Raw genomic sequence first — 22,760 nt, 5'->3', positions numbered from 1 at the left:
TTCCTACTACCGCTGCAGTAAAACACCCTCAAAGCAATCCGGTAGAACGGTTAATGAGGACTTTAGGGAGTACTTTACGTATTATGTGTCATAATTCACAACAAAGTTGGCGCAACAAAATTCCGTTCATAGAGTGTTTATGTAATCATACTGTCCACAGTTCATCAGGATTCACACCGTATGAGATATTAACGGGTAATCGATCTAAGGTAATACCGGACTCGTTAGTGCCAAAATCTAATGAGGAAATAAGCAAGGCAGAACAACAAGAGTTATCCACTATTTTAAAAGAGGTAGAAAACATGGTTAGGAATAGATTGATTGTATCAGCTCGAATAAGAAACAAACAACAGAAACGCGCTACCGATAAGTTTGATTGCGGTGATTTGGTTTTAAAACGGACTTATCCAATCAGCCAATTTTGGGGACGAGTCACAAAAAAAATATTTTTATTATACGACGGTCCTTACAGAGTAACTAAAATTATTAGAGAACATTGTTATGAATTATCTAATATTGACGATGGAAAAATTATAGGAAATTTTAATATAACTCAACTACGCAAATATCGAATGTTGGTATAAAATTAGTTTTGATGCAGGATTATATTTTTTGTTTATTGTTTTGTGTGAATATTAGTGTTAAAGTAGATATTCTGATCTTAAGAATAATTTGTTGAGAGGTGATTACATAGGTAATTGTGTTGGTTTTCTTTGACTTATAGGTATGTCTATATTCGTCTGTATTTTATGTTGGATAGACTCTAAGCACATGTTTTTTTTTTTTTGTTTTCGTATTGTTTAAGTATAATAAGTTATATGTTTATGGATATCATGTATTTTGTATTATTTGTGAATGTCATTAAAGGAAAGAAATTTCTTCGGTAAAATGCCCATTGAAGAAGCCATTGGACATTTTAAGTGGGGCAATTCTATAAAGGGCAACCTTAATTGAATATGTATGTCATGTTTATTTTAATATTGTTTAATATCATTGATGTGTTAGTTATAATTTGTGTATTATCATCGATCTCTATGGTTGTTTAAAATTTATAATCAATGTTGTTGTCTAGTACGATATTTGATCTTTGTAGAAAGAATGGAGAACGAATAAGAATGTTTTGGCAGAGCCATTAGCTTGTGAATTGTATTTCATGAATAAATGTCAAGTCTGAGATCAGCAATATTAAATGTTCGTAAGTTACTGAAGTTACATCATAAAATTATTTTACTAGAATTATAGAAATATACTATAAAATTACTTCAGTATTTTGAGTGAACTCTCAAGATTGCTATATACTATTGTCGTGGATGGATTCATCCATGTCGGTACGATTGATTTGTCGCGCTAAAGAAGAAACTACCGACTTTACAAGTGAATTAATCGTGCGATTATACATACCAAGAGACGCACTATTAATATTTGATCTACCTTAACATGAGAATCTTTGAGAACTGATGGTGTGCGTGTTATCACTTCAAGAGCCGCACCTTTACCATTCTATGAGTCAAAGGAAGAGTCTCCGAAACCAGCACCAGTCCTTCGAAAACTACGACCACCAACCTATAGAAGCAGAATTCGAGCATCATCCGTGTTAAAGATCATCAAACTGTGATAGACGACGCGAATTTCGTTGACTTTTGGTGACGTCGGCGATTGAATTGTCCGAAACGAATATACAGACTTCGGTATGGATAGGCGGTAAGTGCAACATCAAGGTCATTAGATACCAGGTCGTCTCAACAGAAGAAAAACGAGTTTGGTCGTTCGGGTGTTTCCGTGAAATGACGTATCCGCTAGACCTTCAAAGTAAACAAAACTGTGAAATTGCGTGCATGTTTTGATTTTGTTTTCGTGCTGTGGTTTAGTAATGTAAAAATGCCTGCTGTTGAGAAGAAATTGGTTGCTTCATTTGTAAGAATAAGGACTTTTTTAAGATTGAATCATTTCAATCGACAGCTAAGTAAAAAACGTGTTGGAAGAAGCAGCAACAAAGTGTGCAAGAAAATGAAAAAAATTGTAACATAAATAGTAGGCTTATAGATTTTTTGAAGGAAGTGTCATTTAATTTAGATTTAGCAAAAAAAATTGTGGGGTGTGTTTGGAGTGATAGTAATCTTTTGTATTTCATATGAAATAATTTACATGTAAATTGCAGTCATGGATAATTTCAGAATGTGTGTTTGCTACAGAATTGTTTAACAAAAACTTATGACTTCGCAAGATAGAACTTCTAAAACTGTTTGACAGGACTAAATGTTATTGGATGTATTATGTTTGTAGGAAAACAATAAGGCTCCTGATATTGCTCAGCGTTCATTGAATAAAAGCATGTTTGATGTGAACAACACCTAATGAACTTCATTTTCTGGTTTAATTAATTTGTCATTGCTTTGTTTATCTTTAAATAGCAAACATTCCATAGCTTGTCAGATCACTCATTCTTTCATTGTATTGTTTTCTTTCTCTGGTTTTTCACTAAATTGAAACTAAATAAATATCTCTGGTCATATTGCAAAGAGTTGTCCCTTGTTACATTCACAAGTAATTGTCTATGTTCTTATTATATTTACATATTTGTGCATTTTATAATTTTTAATATGTTTTGTGGTCATAATTGGGCCACAATGATTTAATGCAGTTTAACAAAAAAAAAACCTGAACCTAACCACAGTTGTTTGCAACATGAATAGAAAATATGTAGCATATCAAACTAAGTAATTCGGATGCATGGAAAAGTTACAAATGTGTTTGTATACTTAAGTAACAAGCAAGTGCACCAATGTGATATTTTGAGGGGGGGGGGGGGAGGAAGTGAGATCTGGAGGTATATGGTGTTTTAAATATTTTGGAAGACAAATGGTGATTTGTAAGTAGGTACTGACGTCCCTCGGCTTCAGGTCCCCGTTTTCCCGTTGAAATAAATGTCCTGTTATGCCCGTACTGCCCTCGTCGGAGAGGTGTGGGTCCAGGCCAACGTGGCCGGGACCGGGAAAGGCGGGACCTGGAGGGAGAGTGAAGTGATTGCGAGGAATGTTGGTAGGTTGTCGCAAGCAGAACACGGCATTAACGAATTTCACGAGCCGTCTTTTATTAACGCTTATAAAGTCCTGCCGCAGCCTGGCGGAACCGTCGCGGAACAAGTGCCCTACCACGGCGACACGGACTCCCTGATGACGGGGCGGTTCTCAAATACGTTTCGGCGCGAATCGTAAAGTTTATTAATGCTAGGCTGACCCAGTGAGAAAGGGCCCGAAGACGGAACGCTGTACATACGCGGCCCGTTACGTAATGTTCCGTGGACAGCGAAAAGTTCAGAGACTCGTAGCACCACGTTCGCGTTGTAGGAACTGCCCGCTAGACACGTCTCCCGATGACTCGTAAGTTAACAATGCTAAGCTGATTCGCGGTGGCAGCTCAGCTGCCGTGACCGACTGCGGACTGAGCGAACGTTCAATCCCGAGCGCAACGTGCGCGGCTCGCGGAGCAACGAACACGTCTGTCTCCGCTCGAGACCAGGACGCGACTGCCTCTCCCCGCTCGCCCGCGGGCCGGCGCCCGCGGGTGGCGGGGAGGGAGGGGAAAATCGGCCGGCGTGGGAAAGAGCTCCGTCCCGCGGCGCGCCAGGCTGCAATTACATACTACGGCGAAACACTTCAGAAAAAGTTATTGAATTATTTACAAAGACATACACGAGACATTAATTACACAGCGAACTTGCACAATGAATAATAAATAAAATAAGTTAATTACACACATTCAAATCCCTTAATCGTTTACAAATATATACACACTGAAATAAAAGATAAAGTCACATAGAAAAAACACTCGTTGGCATGCTAGGGCGCACGCGGGTGCGTCCCTGGCCGTCGCACACACTGGGGTTCACTGGGGGGGAAAACAGGCCCCCTCAGGCCCGCGTCGGTGGCCAGGTACGGCCTCTGTATCTGGGAGGGTACGACGACTGTCGTCATATGCCCCCCCTCTCCCGAGGCCGTCCTGGCCCCCGACGCCGACCTAGACCGGCAGCCGCGTCCGCGTCCGGCCACTTGTCTGGTCGTCGGAGCTCGTCACGTCATTCCGTCCGGGTCGGGCAAACTGGGGCAGGAGCTGCATCACGCTGCAGCGTAACCCCCCGTCGGTCGTTTGTCTTACGTCGCGGGGTTTGCGCTGACTCCCCCACTCGTAGTCCCGGAGGTAGTGGGGGGCCGTCTTCTCACGCGTGGACCGGCGCAACGCCGGTCCCCTCCCCGCGTGAGCGGTCATCCTCGGCTCCCCGGAAGGCAAGTCCAGGACCACCTGCTGGGCCCTGTCGACATCGCCCTCCCCACTGAGGAGCCGGACCGTTACCCCGTTTGTCACGTCCTTGCTCACGTCCGTCCCCGTCACCCGCCGTTCCCAGGAGTGGACGTACCTCCGTCCACGTCTCTGGGTAGGCTCCGGCAACGTCACCACTGGTTCACTCAGGTCGACCAGGTCGCCCTGAGCAGTGTTGTCATGTGTTACGTCCTCGATGAGCGGTCCATCAGTGTCGTTGGCGTAGGCGCTGACGTCATCAGGCGGGAGCACCCGGTCCACAAAGCGCTCCAGCTCTGCCATGCTTGCGCCACGCGGACCCCTTCCGCCCCTTCTGACGGGCGTCCGTTCCCCGCCCCCTCTTGCCAGTTGCCAACCACCGTTCCCCTTTTGCTGTCCCCCCGTAGGAGGCTGAGTCGGTGTCGTCGTGGGGGCCCGTCCATGTGTCGTGCCCCAGGTGTCGTCGTCCCTGTCAACGTTCCTGCCAACCCCCCGCAGTGACTTGGGGTGGGCGTGTCCTCGTCGACGTCCCTGATCCGGCTCCGGTGGCGTCACCACGGGGTCACCGAGGTCGACCAGGACTCCTACTGCGACGTTGTCATCGGTCCTGTCCCGTGTGTCGTCGTCCCTGTCAACGTTCCTGCCCACCCCCCGCAGTGACCTGGGGTGGGCGTGTCCTCGTCGACGTCCCTGATCCGGCTCCGGTGGCGTCACCACGGGGTCACCGAGGTCGACCAGGACTCCTACTGCGACGTTGTCATCGGTCCTGTCCCGTGTGTCGTCGTCCCTGTCAACGTTCCTGCCCACCCCCCGCAGTGACCTGGGGTGGGCGTGTCCCCGTCGACGTCCCTGATCCGGCTCCGGTGGCGTCACCACGGGGTCACCGAGGTCGACCAGGACCCCTACTGCGACGTTGTCATTGGTCCTGTCCCGTGTGTCGTCGTCCCTGTCAACGTTCCTGCCCACCCCCCGCAGTGACCTGGGGTGGGCGTGTCCCCGTCGACGTCCCTGATCCGGCTCCGGTGGCGTCACCACGGGGTCATCGAGGTCGACCAGGACTCCTACTGCGACGTTGTCATCGGTCCCGTCCCGTGTGTCGTCGTCCCTGTCAACGTTCCTGCCAACCCCCCGCAGTGACCTGGGGTGGGCGTGTCCCCGTCGACGTCCCAGGTCCGGCTCCGGCGGTACCACCACAGGGGCGCCGAGGTCGGCCAGTACACCTTCGGTGACGTCATCCTCGGCCTCGTCACCGTCCACTGGTCCGCTGTCGTCGTGGTCGTACTCGTCGTGCGGGTCGCCTATCAGTCGAATGTCGTCCCTGTGCACCTTAGTTGTCCGTCCGTCGGCGCGACGCACGAGGTACGAGGTGGTGCCCAGTCTGTCTACGATCTCCTGTGGCCCCGCCCACTTAGGAGCCAGACTGGCGCAAAAGCCCCGCTCGCCAGCCGACAGGTGATGACACTTAACAAACACCTGCTGGCCAGGCTCTAGTCGTGCTGGGGGCTGGTGCGTCTGCGGCGTACGTCTAGTCAGGTAGTCAGCTTGGCGACGTCGGGCGTCTTCGCGCAGATCGTCCGTGGTCATGTTGTGCAAGTCGGGGGTTGCGCGCGCTTCCCCGGGCAGGGCGAGGTTCCGGCCCTGCACCAGTTCAGCGGGGGAATGGCCCGTGACCGCGTTCGTCCGACGGCGCAGGCAAAACAGCAGCGTCGGCAGGTGCAGGTCCCACTTGGTGTGGTCCTCGTCCAACCGGATGCGCAGCTGAGTTTTAATGTCCTGATTCCGCCTTTCGGTCGGATTCGCGCGCGGATGGTAGGTGGGCGTCGTGTGATGCTCCACCCCCCAACCCGCGCAGGACACTCGCCAGCTTCTCCCCGTGAACTGCACCCCGTTGTCCGTCAGCAGGACCGCGGGGTACCCGTATCGCGGGAAGAACTCGCGCTCGAGCAGGGCAATCACGGTGCCGGCCTTCACGTTTGGTACTGCGAACGCCTCCGCCCAGCGGGTGAAGACATCCGTGACCACAACAATGAATCGCCGACCACGGGACGTGCGAGGATACGGCCCCATAATATCCACCGCCACAGTGTGGAAGGGATTCCGGGGCCGTCGTGGGACCTGCTGCTCCTTGCCGTCGGGTCGCCTGGACTTCCGCTCCTGGCAATGCAGGCAGGCCCGCACGTAGCGTCTTACTTCTGCCGCGTCGCCAGGCCAGCGGAACGTCCGTCTGACCTCACGCAGCGTCTGCTCCGCGCCCGGGTGTCCCGCCAGGGGGTGGTCATGCAGGTAGCTCAGGACCCAGCGCCTGGCCTCGGGCGGCACGTGGGTCCGCCACCCGCTCGACCTGTGAGCCCCCCTGGTCTGGAGCACCCCGTTCAGGCTCCGGCAGCCCGGTATCACCCCCTCCCCACACTCTGTCAGTCGGGTCCGGGTGTCGGGGTCCCGGAGTTGCGCCGCGTGGACCCACGCCAGCAGGTCAGTCATAGTCTCGGGTCGCGCGTCAGGTGCAGGAGCAGTGGGGCTTGTCAGCGCGTACAACGCGCACGGTCGCGGCACCGAGTCCTCTACCCCGCGCTCACGCTCAGGGAGGAGCACTTCCTCCCAGCCCTGGTCGTCGTGGAACTCATTCTCAGGGTCCGGATTCCGGGACAACTCGTCGGCCAACTGATTTTCACGTCCAGGAATGTGCTCGACCGTGAACGAGAATTCCTGGATCAGCATGGCCCACCGAGTGAACTTAGACTTCCGGCCCTGAGCGGAGTCCAACCAGCGGAGGCATTGGCTGTCGGTTCTCAGCGTGAATGAGCGGCCCTCGACGTGGTGACGGTACCTCTGTAGGGCCCAGACCACCGCAAGGCACTCTTGCTCATTCACGTGATACTTCCGCTCAGCCTGCCCAAACTTGGCGCTGGCGTACTCGATCACGCGCCTCTCGCCCCGGTCATCCATCTGGTACAACACCGCCCCCATCCCCTCCTGACTCGCATCCGTCTGGATGAAGATGGGGCGGCTGGGCACCAGGCGTGAGAGCGTGTGACAGTTCCTGAACCGGCGCTTCACCTGTCGCAAGGCCTCGTCCGCGGCGGGGGTCCACCGGAACTTAGTCTTCGGCGACAGTAGGTCCGTCATCGGGGCCGTCACCGTGGCGAAGTCGGGGACGAAGGACCGCAGCCAGTTGAGCAGCCCCAGCAGCTTCTGGAGCTGCTTCCTGGTCTTCGGTGCCCCCTTTCCCTCTATTAGCTCCAACTGCTCAGGTCGGGGGCGGCACCCCTCCGCCGTCACTATGTGTCCTAGGAACTCTATTTCCATGGCCCCAATGTGGCATTTCTTTGGGGCGCACGTCAGTCCGTGTCTGGCCATACGTTCTAGCACCAATGCCAGATGGTGCGCGTGTTCCTCCCACGTCCTGGACCAGATGATAACGTCGTCCAGATAGGCACTGCCGAACTCACCAATGTACCCATCCAGAACACGTACCATCAGGGCCTGGAACGTGGCAGGGGCGTCCATGAGACCAAACGGCATGGCGCAGAACTGGTAACGTCGACCGTCTGGTGCCGTAAATGCCGTCTTAGGGCGGTCCTCCAGACATACCGGCACCTGCCAGTAGCCTGATTTTAAGTCTAGTGTCGTGAAAATAGTGGCGTCCCCCAGTCCTGCCAGTGCGTCTGTGATATTGATCTGCGGGGGCGGGGCGGGAATGGTCAGTTTGTTTATCGCCTTGAAGTTTACGCAAAAGCGTAGACTTCCGTCTTTCTTGGTGGCCAGCACCACCCGTGAGTTATACGGGGAGGTGCTGGGTTCCACTACCCCGTCACGTAACATCTCGTCAATTTGAGTCTGTATGGCCTCCCGTTCCCGGATGCCAAATCCGTATACCTTCTCAAAGGGAGGGCGGTGCGGTACCATCGGTATCCGGTGCTCCGTCACGTTTGTCCGTCGTAGCCGGTCCGCGGCCGCAAATACCTGTGCCTGAGAGGTGAGGACATGGTTGATGACATCGACGTACTCCTCTGGAACACCGTGCTGAAGGTCTTCTAGGCGAATGACTGACTGAGGGGGACTGGGGGGAACCTGGTGCACGCCGTACACCGTCCAGCGCCCCTGGGTGCCGAAGTGCATCCGGCCAGCTCGTACTTCCACGGTGGCGTCGACCTCGTGCAGCCATGGGACCCCCAGAATCAGCCCCTCGCGGAGCTCGGGGACCACCCAGGCCTCGACGTGGCTAACGTGACCAACGATGCTCATTGTTACCTGAGTGATGCCCCCTGCTGCAACGACGGCGTCCCTGGTGGCCAGCTGCACCAGCTCCCTCCGCGGTGTCACTGCCTCCGCTCCCACCAGGTGGGCCGCGATGTAGGTTCGGCTGGCGGCGGTGTCCACCAGGGCCAGCATCTCCCGCCCGTTAGCGCGGACAGGAATTCGCAGCAGCTCCGGCTCCTCGGGGCCGACCTGCCCCAGCTGTGCAGTCGTCTGTCCCCCACCGCCCCCGGCCACCTGGCCGTCCGGGCGTGGGGAACTCGCGGCGAGGTCCGCGGCTCGCTCCGGCGCCGACGTGTTGACGTTCCGGTGGTCCACCTCGTCGACGACAGGTCGACGAGGCGGCTGGTCCGGCCCTGGTATAACCGGCCTCAGGGCCGCGGTGGTGGCGCCGGCAGTCAGCTGTCCCTGCCCGGAGATGGCCGGCACGATGCCTGCGCTGATGCTCTGGTTGTCCACCCCGTCGACGGCGTGTCGACGAGGCAGCTGGTCCGACCCTGGTATACCCGGCCTCAGGGCCGCGGTGGTGGCGCCGGCAGTCAGCTGTCCCTGCCCGGAGATGGCCGGCACGATGCCTGCGCTGATGCTCTGATTGTCCACCCCGTCGACGGCGTGTCGACGAGGCGGCTGGTCCGGCCCTGGTACACCCGGCCTCAGGGCCGCGGTGGTGGCGCCGGCAGTCAGCTGTCCCTGCCCGGAGATGGCCGGCGGGACGCCTGCGCTGATGCTCTGATTGTCCACCCCGTCGACGGCGTGTCGACGAGGCGGCTGGTCCGGCCCTGGTATAACCGGCCTCAGGGCCGCGGTGGTGGCGCCGGCAGTCAGCTGTCCCTGCACGGAGATGGCCGGCGGGATGCCTGCGCTGACGCTCTGGTTGTCCACCCCGTCGACGGCGTGTCGACGAGGCGGCTGGTCCGGCCCTGGTATACCCGGCCTCAGGGCCGCGGTGGTGGCGCCGGCAGTCAGCTGTCCCCGCAGTTGCCTCGGCGTGGGGACAGCTGATGAGGAGTAGTCCCGTTGTCCCCTGCTTCCCGGCGGCATACAGGACGTTAGTGCGGTAGGCGCCGGTGGTGGTCGACGTGTTCTGTCAGTTACTGGGACTGCCGGTGGCTGGCGGGCCGGGGAGCGGCACCCAGTTGTCCCTCCGCCCCCGGTCCTGCGTTTCCCGCCTGCGACGTGTTGCCTTCGCGCGCCTCCTCCCACGCGGCTCTGGTGGGGCAGAGGCGATGCCAATGGTACGCGTCCGGGCAAAAACGGCATCGCGGCGGACGTTCGTCCCTCTCTCTCGTATCTGTCCGCTCGTGACGTCCTCCTCCTGTCGCAGCTGGTTCCGGGCGTTCCCTGGTGCCACCGCGGTCTGTTGTCCTGCGCGGTCCCGCGCCGCCGGCGTAGCTCACCACGGCCAAGTCACTGTCCGTGACCTCTGTGACGGTGACCCCCCGCGGCCCCGAGCGAGCACGGGGAGCTCTCGCGCCCCTGAGTGCCGTCCTCCACTGCGACATGTCACGTTCGATCACGCGGGCGAGGGCCACGAACTCCTTCGTGTCACGACCAGCAGCCGTCCTCATGAAGGGGCGAAACTCTGGCAGCAATTGTTCGACAATGGTTGGCAACGCCGCACTCACGTCCCCACTTGTCCCCAATCGGCGGAACATGCGTAACTTCTCGTAAATGAACTGCTCTGCACTCTCGTCCTCCTCCTGGTTTCGGCAATAAAATGTCCGCAAACACATTGCCCGCGCCTGATCGTTATCAAACCTAGTTTTGACTTGGCGTACAAAATGTCCCCACTCGGTATCAAAACTCCCGGCCATTGACCACCAGTTCCTTGCCTCACCGCGGAGCTGTCCCGCCACTCGCGGCGTCCACTCCGCCCGTCGCACTTCGTACAGTTTTAGGAGGTGTTCACACTCCCGCAAAAACTCCCGCGGGTCCTCGTTGTCTCTCCCCGCAAACTCTGGCAACTCAAACTGCGCGCTCACGTACCGCACTACCGGCCCATCTGCGTCCGCGTGCCTGTCCCCCTGTTCCCGATTACTGTCCTCAACTGTGCTGTCCGTGCTGTTCGCGCTCTCGGCCGCGCCGCCGGACCCGCACACCTCGTTTTTTACGTCCATTTTCGCGGAGTCTCCCTCCTCACACAAGTCCGTTTCGAAACTGATTAGATCGTATCTTTCTTGTCCCGCCTGTTTCCACGCCATCCTGTCCTCCTGTGCTACTGATCCGCGGATCGTGAACACAATCTCCCCCAGTAATACAATACGATCCTCCCCAGCGCGTTATCTTCAGTCCGGGATACCGCTGCACCGCCGTCTTGTATTTCTGTCCCCCACGACGCGCTATCTCTCGCCGAAACGTCTCGTGTTCGCGCCGTTCCCGCGCTGCGTTATCTCCCGCCGGCGCGCCGGCGCGACGTCTCGAATTCGAGCCACTCCCACGCCGCGCAGCCGCACCTGCTTCCGTTCTGTCCTGCACCTGCGCGCTTGCGTGCGCTTGCGTGCGCTTGCGTGCGCTTGCGTATGCTTACGGCCACACTAGTTGGGCGCCAAATGACGTCCCTCGGCTTCAGGTCCCCGTTTTCCCGTTGAAATAAATGTCCTGTTATGCCCGTACTGCCCTCGTCGGAGAGGTGTGGGTCCAGGCCAACGTGGCCGGGACCGGGAAAGGCGGGACCTGGAGGGAGAGTGAAGTGATTGCGAGGAATGTTGGTAGGTTGTCGCAAGCAGAACACGGCATTAACGAATTTCACGAGCCGTCTTTTATTAACGCTTATAAAGTCCTGCCGCAGCCTGGCGGAACCGTCGCGGAACAAGTGCCCTACCACGGCGACACGGACTCCCTGATGACGGGGCGGTTCTCAAATACGTTTCGGCGCGAATCGTAAAGTTTATTAATGCTAGGCTGACCCAGTGAGAAAGGGCCCGAAGACGGAACGCTGTACATACGCGGCCCGTTACGTAATGTTCCGTGGACAGCGAAAAGTTCAGAGACTCGTAGCACCACGTTCGCGTTGTAGGAACTGCCCGCTAGACACGTCTCCCGATGACTCGTAAGTTAACAATGCTAAGCTGATTCGCGGTGGCAGCTCAGCTGCCGTGACCGACTGCGGACTGAGCGAACGTTCAATCCCGAGCGCAACGTGCGCGGCTCGCGGAGCAACGAACACGTCTGTCTCCGCTCGAGACCAGGACGCGACTGCCTCTCCCCGCTCGCCCGCGGGCCGGCGCCCGCGGGTGGCGGGGAGGGAGGGGAAAATCGGCCGGCGTGGGAGAGAGCTCCGTCCCGCGGCGCGCCAGGCTGCAATTACATACTACGGCGAAACACTTCAGAAAAAGTTATTGAATTATTTACAAAGACATACACGAGACATTAATTACACAGCGAACTTGCACAATGAATAATAAATAAAATAAGTTAATTACACACATTCAAATCCCTTAATCGTTTACAAATATATACACACTGAAATAAAAGATAAAGTCACATAGAAAAAACACTCGTTGGCATGCTAGGGCGCACGCGGGTGCGTCCCTGGCCGTCGCACACACTGGGGTTCACTGGGGGGGAAAACAGGCCCCCTCAGGCCCGCGTCGGTGGCCAGGTACGGCCTCTGTATCTGGGAGGGTACGACGACTGTCGTCAGTACATATATTTAAAATCTTCTACGTGAAAATATTTCAGTGTTGGATGACTTATACGTAACTACATTTTTGTCTTTCTCTATTAAGGGGGGGGGGGGGGGCAGGTATGGGTGCCCATGGTAACAAGTAATAATCTAGTGATGTAAAATATGTCTTGTTAGCTCCAAATGAAGTATTTAGGGAGTCATGCTTAGTTTTACCTCAATTTATAACCTGTATTTGTCTACCACACACCAAAATTTATACTAAGCATCATCATCCACTGTTTCCAGCCTGTGGCTGGGTCAGCCAAGTGGGTCTTGTGACTTTGTCCATTTAACAATCAAATTAAAGTGTGATGATATTGAAAGCCTTGCAGTTTATATTTTATTCGTACAATTATATAGTAATGTATGTGTGTGTATGTATATATATACACACACATACATACGCCATATAAATTTCAGAGATAAAGAAAATATGGTATTAATTTTCATGGCTAGCTGCCACACTAATTCTTTTTATCCAGGATTTTGTGCGAAATGACTTTTATAAAAAAAAAACTAATGGCAACAGTATAATAAATAAATTTAACATTTAATAGAGGTGGTATTAACCAACATGTAAATAATGTTATATCATTTACATAAATATCTTGGTAACAAAATTTATTTATGTACATATTTCATTAAGGAGACTTAACGCTAAACCATTTGAAACTTCGCAAATATGTAAAATTACAGAAAAAATATTAAATTACTTTTTATGTAAATTAATGTAATAAATGATCAGCTACAAGTTGGGAAAACAATTCCTACACATTTGCATTGAAAAAAGCAATTAAAGCAAAATAGTAATGAGATAATGCCTGTAGTAAAAAATAAAGTTTTGTGTATTTTTGTCAGCTTTTTATTTATCTTTCAAATATGTGTTCATTATAAAACATACTTAAAGTGCCTATTTATGTTGATGAAATATTTAGAAAGAAAAATCATGTCAATTGATGTAGTTTGTATGACAGAACATAGTGACTAATTGTATTTCTTTTATAGCTTCTTACTCACCACAATTTATAATAGGCATAAGTAAATGTAGATTATTATGGATTACCAATATATTTTGTTAAATACTGAATTTTGATGTAATGAATTATGTTCTGGGATCAGATTTGGAGTGTTGAAATATTTCTGATGAATTATTTGAGAAAAATTACCTTGTTACTGTTTCTAGCAGTAAATAATTATGATGAGAGTATACAGACTGCATCTAATAAAATTAAAACAATTTAAGATATGGAGAAATGTGTTATGTGCATGAAAAATAATGAAAATCTGTTAAATTAATGGTGACTTTGAAATGCAAATCATCAATATAATCACGAGTACATTTAGTAATAAATTTAATAGTCACAAAAATAAATATTGCAAGTTTTAAAAGATGTTACACTCCTAGGATACAAACACTTACCTACAATGAAATATTTTTCACAGTAAATTATTATGTTTATTTGGCTCAATGGTTTGTACGTAGTTATGGATTACAAGTTTCCAGGTTTAAATCCTGTCACTTAAGAATTATTTTAAGTAGGTACATACATTTTTACTACATTTTAACACACTAGAGTTATAGTGGATTATATTATTGATGGTTATTTGTTCACATAATTGTTGTAATTACTATTAGCTTGGTCATTTTTCACTAGGTGGTCTTACACATTTATATATTTTTTACTTGTAACAAAAAATTAATCTTACAAACACAATCAAGGAGATTAATTACGAACATGTAAATAAACATTTATATTGATACAAATTAAGTGTATATGTTTGTTTGCATGCTGTTTTTTTTATATACAAATGTACAATTTTATTCTACACGAATAAAGTTTTGCACTTTTAACCTTTGAAACTAGAGGAATGTCACTGTAAACATTTAAAAAACCTGCCTCTTTTTCTACCTCTTACAGCAGAAGTTTGGCATTTTGTGGTGAAATTTTTTGTAACTAACAGTTCAAAATATGATTACTACTGTGAACATCTGATCACAAAATAAAAAAAAACTATTCTCATGCTCCATCTTCTACCAGTAGTTTAATTTTCTGACAAATTAAAAAAAAATATATTTTTTTATTCTAGTTACTCTCGTTCAAAAAAAAATTATGTTTGTCTTAACTGCAAATGATGTTTATGTGATACTGTTTCTCATTGACGGCTTAGTACAATTTTACGTTCCAATGTTAAGAGATGAAATAAAATTACCCAGCGATGTATCATGTAATAAAGACTTTGAACAATGGTCTGTGATATTTGTGTTTTAAGCCACATATTTGCGGACCACTTGTTGGAAAGTATCACAAGGTAGGAATAAAGTGTTTCAGTGTTTTAGGCATGTTTTCTTCCAGAAGAAGTGTTCAGGTAAATCAGAAACTGAGTATGCCTTACTGCCTGCACTATGGTGCGTAAGTAGTGGCCGTAGTGGGAAAGGAGCATATTTAGGAATACCAGCTTGGAAACATGTACCTGCCAAGAATGCCAAAATACCAAAATATTTTTATCATGGCAAATGATCTGGGAGTTTGTTTTGGAATTTTAATTTGAGATTTTATATCAAAATTTAATAGTATATGTGGTAATTTTGGAGACTATTAGTTTTTGGTAAATAAGTTGAGTAAGGATTAAAATGAAAGAATTTAAGCAGGGAAATACATATCTTTTAAAGAATTAATTACTTTAAAAAAATAATTGTGTTATTATTGTACACTAATAAATCTTTCACTTAGAGCTACCATTTTCAGAATTAAAAATCCTAGTTAACCTAGCAAACCTTTCACATAGTGATCATTTACCATGTTACTCAGGAGTTACCATTCTTAAGAATTACAGCTGATGGAAAGGGACATGGTTAATAGTAGGCCAGACAGCTTTAGAGTGCAGTTTAATTTTTTTTACTTAAATTAATAATTATAAATGACAGGTCTGTAATAAAATTTTCTATGCAAAATTACTAGCTCACTTAATATTAAATTAATTGTAGGAAGAGGGAGTGGTGACATGGAGTACGTACCACAGGGGAGTGCCATGGGGCCCTTGCTGTTCATAATGAAAGATGTCTGGGAAAGCATGATGAGTAGATTAAAAAAAAAAAAAAAAAAATAGCGGACGGTGAAGAAGGGAGTAGGGGTCTGGGGTTAACTGCTATGACACTAAAGGAGAGAAATAAAAGTCAATGAAAAGGCATCTTCCATGCTGGTGATAACCAGATATGGAATACGCCACAGGAATTTGGGACTCGTACCTAGCGATGGACATTTAAGAGTTATAAAGGTACAATGCAATGTAGTGAGATAAGTGACAAATATCGGAGGAGAAACGATGACGGAAGAAGGAAGATGCATAGACCATCAGTGATGATGATGGAGCTTGTGTGGGACACACTGTAAAGGAGGAGAAAGAAAGAATGGTGAAATAGGTAAAGGTAATTAAAGGGAGGGGATTTTGGAAAGCTCAGAGATAGGTAAAGGGCAGAGGGATCACATGTGGAAGATCCACAGGTTAGAATGCAATGGATTAGACAAAATCATATTACTGCACACAAATATAAAATTTGGTAGTTAAAGGGCCATTAAATATTCTTAGAATATTTTTTGGAGGATAGTCATTACCATAAAACTTGTTATATTGTATGATATTTAATACACTTACAAAGTTTGTTTACTACTGCAAATGAACGTAACACGTTAAACATCTAGCAAGGAAGCTAAATGTAATATTGAATATAATTACTTATCAATGGTAACAAGCATAAACAAACTAGCATTAAATAACACAATGTTGTGAATATTGCAAGAACAGCATGCATCACAATGTTTACCAACAACACCAGTTTAGATTTTAAAATACACATTTGAGACTAATTTACGATTAAATAACTGACAACATAACAAAGATTAAATATATTACTAGCGGAAACACGTGATACATTTAACCTGTACATAAATTACATCAGTCTATGTGAATCGGAAAATTTAAGAAAGTGCCATTTAGACACGTGATTAATTTGAATTCCCGCGGCAATATGGTCTAGCATGTACGTCAGACGCGATTGACCAATAACAGTAAAATAGCGGGATGAGATGACCTGGTATCTAATGACCTTGTTGCAACATGTAACTACCAGAAGACGGAACAGGTTCGAGGTTCTATCCCCGGGAATATCAAGAGGTAACTACGACCGATACAGAGACTATAACGTCAACGATTGTGCGAACGTTGGACATCCTTGAACAAGAGATTTTTTTTTGTAATCCGGAAGTAATATTGAAAAAATATGAACTGCGTAAGTAATTAATTTTAATTCTAGAGTCTTGTTAATATTGAGTTCAAATTATAAATTAGCCTAACTTCTCGAACTTTAATAATTTAAGAATTTGTGAAAGTAAAGAACCTAGCTTCTAAAATTTGCCCACGAATACCCTGCTCTTTAACTAGCCGATGGCAGATATAATTATATCTAGAGGAATATTTTACCGACTGAGTTTAAAATTTTCAAATAGTTATGTAGATAAACAACTCTCAACAAATTACTCGTTACAGTGGGACTCGTTACACTACTGAAGTCTGTAGGACTGCAACTGCTCACCTATGAAGAACTATGCACCATGTTGGCTCAAGTGGAAGTATCCCTAAATTCCCGACCTCTGTGCACACTGTCAACTGATCCCAATGACACATCTGCATTGACCGCAAATCATTTCCGAACCTTTGGGCCTCCACAAGTGCTCCCAGATAACGACACTACTTCGACTCCTGTGAACAGGTTACAGCGATGGCCCCTGGTCCAGCAAATCCATCAATCCTTTTGGAAGCGATGGCACCAGGAATACCTGCATCACCTCCAACAGAAGAAAAAATGGATCAGTGGAGATAAGAATGTGACCGAAGGACAGCTAGTGCTCATCAAGGACTCAAACCTGCCCCCACCGCATTGGCGGGTAGCCAGAATTGTTAAGGTGTATCCTGGCAAGGATGGAGTTGTGCATGTCGCAGAAGTTCGCACTCCTCACGGCACATTCACTCGACCGGTAGTGAAATTGTGTCCCCTCCCCATTCAGTAACTCTTGAGGATGGAGTTGGTGGTCTGTACATAGTGTGACTAGTGTTTGTTATTAATAACTTTGTTTTGAACTGTGGACACTTCAAGGTGGGCGGGATGTTCAGGCCGGGTGTAAATGTTGAATTTGAATTTCCCGCCCGCAGTGTTGGAATCGTGACGCTGCTGCTCCCACGCCATCTTGTGACCAGTTCGTTCTCGTTTGTTTTCGCTTCGGTAGGTCGGCCGTGCGCGGCAGTAGAAGTTTGTGATTATTAGTAATTATACAGCCATTATGTCGATTGAGCCCAGACACATGTAACAATGTTAAAATTTAGACGTCTTTGTTTATACATTATATTGAATTTTAATACATTGCCCTTTTTAACTTTCATCCTAATAAAACTAATGTAAAGGTTTTCTTATGTTATATTTTATACATTTATTTCTCAGTTATTATACATTTATAAATGTTTATATTTGTCAAAATACCGCATGTAATTTGAAGTGACTAGATGCACTCACATACATGCTTGCTTTCGTGGGTGCTAAATTTCCTGGTTAATTAAGTGAATACAGTTTTAAAAAGGGAGGAAATAAATAATATTTATTATTATTATTATTACTTGTCTATTGTAGTTTTTTTATTATAAAGCCTTACATTATTATTATTATTACAAATAAAAATTATCAATTAAATGGATAAAAAATTGGTTGTCTGTAAAGTCGGTTTACGGACGATAGTTTAAAGTGACGTCAAAACAAAACATTGATGAAATGATTGCATACTTTTATGAATAAAATTGAATCATTTTTATTGAATTATCACTATTTTGTATGGATTCAATGAAGGAGTGAAAGAAATCTACAATTTAATTGATAAATTTACGTTTATTTGCACTCATTAATTCAAATATGTTTATTACTTTAACGAAGAGATTATTTTAACTATAACTTTTATACATGTTTGCTATTTAACTTCTTCCAATCTGTGTTATTCTGTTAAGGATAGGACGATGATAGGAAAAGAAGAAACGAATGTGAGTGTTTCAAGGATGATGTGAAGGAAAATGGCTTACCCAACACCTAAATACAGTCAAAAATAATATATTTGCGCCACGGACTCTGCAGCAATGCTAGGAGGAACGGGTTAGCAAAGAGCAATGAAAATGTTACATTGAAATGCATGAAAACAGAATTACGCCACGGACTCGGTCGCAATTCTAGGAGGTTCAGGTTAGCAAAGAGCAATATAAAATGAGCGTAACGGGACACAACGAAACGGGACAGTGTGCGTAACAGGACACTTTTTCGTGCGTGCAGCCGGCGTTCATCGATTTATTTGACGTTGTCACGTCAAAAAATTACAAAATTTCATAAAGACAACTAAAATGACTTGATAAATCCCCGCAAAAATTTTTTATAAACTTCCGCCAATTTTTTTTGACTAGCGCTCACTCTTAAGCACAAGTTTAGTAGCAGTTACAGTGGTCCCGGCTTAAACCAGAATGCTATACAAGCCAGGTTAAGTTGCAAGTTAAGCTGTAGAGTTCAGGAGGATACCTTACAGCAGGCGAAGTAGCAGGCGCAGTGTTAACTATTGTTAAAAATATTCATATAATTACATATACAAAGCATTAGATAATTTGTCGTGTAAAATCTTCGCTCTCGGTATACAGCATTTGATAGGAGGTATTTCGTGAATGAAACAGAAGTATTTAATTATCTGTGATTGGATAGTGCTAATCAAAGTTCACAACGCCAAGGAAAAACGTTATATAATGAACTGTTTGTTGAAGTTTTTTCAAGATATGTAGTGTTTTAGTAGAATCCACTGTCAAATATCCCATCATATTTTTTCAAGTTTTATTTTTATTCAGCAATGTCGAAAATATGGCGGAACCACGTGTATCATCCGTATAAATATATTTCGTTAATATTTCAGAATTATCAATGCGCATAGGTTTTAAAAAATAAAACTTTCAAATAGTACCACCATTCTTTAATATTTTATGTTATATTTTATAGGCCTACAAATAAATAATGAAAACTTAAAAAAATCCCAATGATGCCGGCATTACAATTGTGTCAATTCTTACTTAACTTTGAAATAAAGAGACAGCGCAGCGTTAATCATACTGCAGATACACAACAAATTGTTAACCTGCATATATCCGATGCCATGAAGAAAAAAAATGTAATTACGTATTAACGCAACCGCAGCAGAAGTTGCGCTAAAAATAACATCGTGGACGGTTGGTTGGTTTATTATAGCTATCATAAAAAACTATAAAATATATCTTATAGTTGCTTAGGAATTACCAATTTAAGATGTAGCTATTCTGACCTAACCAACCCATCGTGTGATTTTACAATATTCCAAATCTGTAGCTGCGGTTTAAGAACCAAATATAATTTTTTATTGAAATTTTTACTTTTAAATATTTTAATCTTAAATGTTGAGTAAAGTCAATAAGATTGTTTCTTGTGTAACTAAACACAATCTTTTTTTTTGTATACGAAATAATCCAATCATAACACATAATCACCCTGTTGAAACTTCATTTTAACAATGCTATTTTTTTTCAGTCTGTTACAGTAAGATATTATTATCCCAATTATAAAAGTATAAGGTAATTCGTTTCAAACACAAATTTTTATTTAGCTTTGTATTAGGCTAATTTCTACAATGTGAAAGCCCAAGTTCACATAGGTTATTTCCTCCCAACTCCCGAGCAGTTATACCAGATGTAGTGCCTATGTTAAGAATTTTTAGGTTGCAGTTCTGTCGTTGAATTAACAACAAAGCAACTGACGTGAACGACATATGAAAAATTTGTTCATGTATTCCGTACATTTTGCACCTTCTTAACCTAAGTGTGTAGTGAGTATAACTGAGATAAGGTCGTGGGTATAGAAAGTAGTATAAAGATGTAACATTATCACCTGAACGCATAGATAAGGATAGGGAATGTTTATAAAAAATTAAATTATGAGATATACATTAAATTTAGGAAATAATATATTTAAAAATATAAATTATGTTAACTTTTAATGTGAAACATGTTCGCTCTCCGTATACGTCATTTGGTCGGAGTAATTACGTAAAAGAAAAAATAAGTAACGGAACGAAAATGTGTAACTAATGGTGCTGCTATCTATGGTATATGGCTATAGAATAGAAGTACGCATGGAGAAAAAAAAATCTTTAGATTATTAACTATTTAATGATTCTTAACCAAATAAGTAGTACTTAGATAAAAATCTTGTCGAAAACCAGGTCAAAAGCCAGGGTTCAGAATTTTTCAAATATTTTTCGCCTTTATCGGAGTCGTTAATTTATAAAGCTGTAGAGAATAGGAATAGACTTTGCGTTGAATGAGTGGCAGGCACTCCATAACGCAAGCTGTTAAGAGCAATATGTTACATAAAGCAGATGGATTAACAGGCCTAGTGCAATCCACACTGTAAAAACATTTTTTTACCTGGCTGCAGACGGATTGGAATGTCTAGCGTAACCCAGGCTGTAGAAATCAGGATGTTACCTGACCGCTGACGGAGTGGCAGGCACAGTGCAGCAGAGAGCATTGTTTTACCTCAGCGCTGACGGAGTGGCAGGCACAGTGTCGCAGAAAGCACGGTGTTACCTGAGCGCTGACGGAGTGGCAGGCACAGTGCTACAGAGAGCACGGTGTTACCTGAGCGCTGACGGAGTGGCAGGCACAGCGCTGACGGAGTGGCAGGCACAGTGTAGCAGAGAGCACGGTGTCACCTGAGCGCTGACGGAGTGGCAGGCACAGTGCTGCAGAGAGCACGGTGTTACCTGAGCGCTGACGGAGTGGCAGGCACAGTGTAGCAGAGAGCACGGTGTTACCTGAGCGCTGACGGAGTGGCAGGCACAGCGCTGACGGAGTGGCAGGCACAGTGTAGCAGAGAGCACGGTGTTACCTGAGCGCTGACGGAGTGGCAGGCACAGTGCTACAGAGAGCACGGTGTTACCTGAGCGCTGACGGAGTGGCAGGCACAGTGTAGCAGAGAGCACGGTGTTACCTGAGCGCTGACGGAGTGGCAGGCACAGTGCTACAGAGAGCACGGTGTTACCTGAGCGCTGATGGAGTGGCAGGCACAGCGCTGACGGAGTGGCAGGCACAGTGTAGCAGAGAGCACGGTGTCACCTGAGCGCTGACGGAGTGGCAGGCACAGTGCTGCAGAGAGCACGGTGTTACCTGAGCGCTGACGGAGTGGCAGGCACAGCGCTGACGGAGTGGCAGGCACAGTGCTGCAAAGAGCACGGTGTTACCTGAGCGCTGATGGAGAGGCAGGCACAGTGTAGCAGAGGGCACGGTGTTACCTGAGCGCTGACGGAGAGGCAGACACAGTGTCGCAGAGAGCACGGTGTTACCTGAGCGCTGACGGAGTGGCAGGCACAGTGTAGCAGAGAGCACGGTGTCACCTGAGCGCTGACAGAGTGGCAGGCACAGTGTAGCAGAGAGCACGGTGTTACCTGAGCGCTGACGGAGAGGCAGACACAGTGTCGCAGAGAGCACGGTGTTACCTGAGCGCTGACGGAGAGGCAGACACAGTGTCGCAGAGAGCACGGTGTTACCTGAGCGCTGACGGAGTGGCAGGCACAGTGTAGCAGAGAGCACGGTGTCACCTGAGCGCTGACAGAGTGGCAGGCACAGTGTAGCAGAGAGCACGGTGTTACCTGAGCGCTGACGGAGTGGCAGACACAGTGTCGCAGAGAGCACGGTGTTACCTGAGCGCTGACAGAGTGGCAGGCACAGTGTAGCAGAGGGAACGGTGTTACCTGAGCGCTGACGGAGTGGCAGACACAGTGTAGCAGAGGGCACGGTGTTACCTGAGCGCTGACGGAGAGGCAGACACAGTGTCGCAGAGAGCACGGTGTCACCTGAGCGCTGACAGAGTGGCAGGCACAGTGTAGCAGAGAGCACGGTGTTACCTGAGCGCTGACGGAGAGGCAGACACAGTGTCGCAGAGAGCACGGTGTTACCTGAGCGCTGACGGAGTGGCAGGCACAGTGTAGCAGAGAGCACGGTGTTACCTGAGCGCTGACAGAGTGGCAGGCACAGTGTAGCAGAGGGCACGGTGTTACCTGAGCGCTGACGGAGTGGCAGACACAGTGTAGCAGAGGGCACGGTGTTACCTGAGCGCTGACGGAGAGGCAGACACAGTGTCGCAGAGAGCACGGTGTTACCTGAGCGCTGACGGAGTGGCAGGCACAGTGTAGCAGAGAGCACGGTGTCACCTGAGCGCTGACAGAGTGGCAGGCACAGTGTAGCAGAGAGCACGGTGTTACCTGAGCGCTGACGGAGAGGCAGACACAGTGTAGCAGAGAGCACGGTGTTACCTGAGCGCTGACGGAGTGGCAGGCACAGTGTAGCAGAGAGCACAGTGTCACCTGAGCGCTGACGGAGTGGCAGGCACAGTGTAGCAGAGAGCACAGTGTCACCTGAGCGCTGACGGAGTGGCAGGCAC

The 22,760-nt window shown here is 47.5% G+C and overlaps 1 protein-coding gene across 3 annotated transcripts in view; it reads right to left on the bottom strand.

Annotated features, from left to right (window-relative positions):
• LOC134533650 (b(0,+)-type amino acid transporter 1-like) overlaps positions 1–22,760 on the bottom strand; it is a 354,769-nt gene that overhangs the window by 330,778 nt on the left and 1,231 nt on the right. Inside the window, exon 1 of one of the 3 annotated variants that reach the window (XM_063371185.1) lies at positions 21,085–21,160. The exons of 1 other annotated variant lie outside the window; for it this stretch is intronic. The gene's annotated coding sequence lies outside the window, so the exon portion shown is untranslated. Of the gene's footprint in view, positions 1–16,931; positions 17,623–21,084; positions 21,161–22,760 lie in introns of those variants that run through there. One more of the 3 variants, XM_063371186.1, reaches the window with a different exon arrangement.

This window comes from Bacillus rossius, chromosome 7 (genome assembly GCF_032445375.1).
Source record: "Bacillus rossius redtenbacheri isolate Brsri chromosome 7, Brsri_v3, whole genome shotgun sequence".
Lineage (NCBI taxonomy): Eukaryota > Metazoa > Arthropoda > Insecta > Phasmatodea > Bacillidae > Bacillus > Bacillus rossius.
Note: the sequence above shows the minus strand (reverse complement) of the source record. Positions and strands in the feature narration are given on the sequence as shown.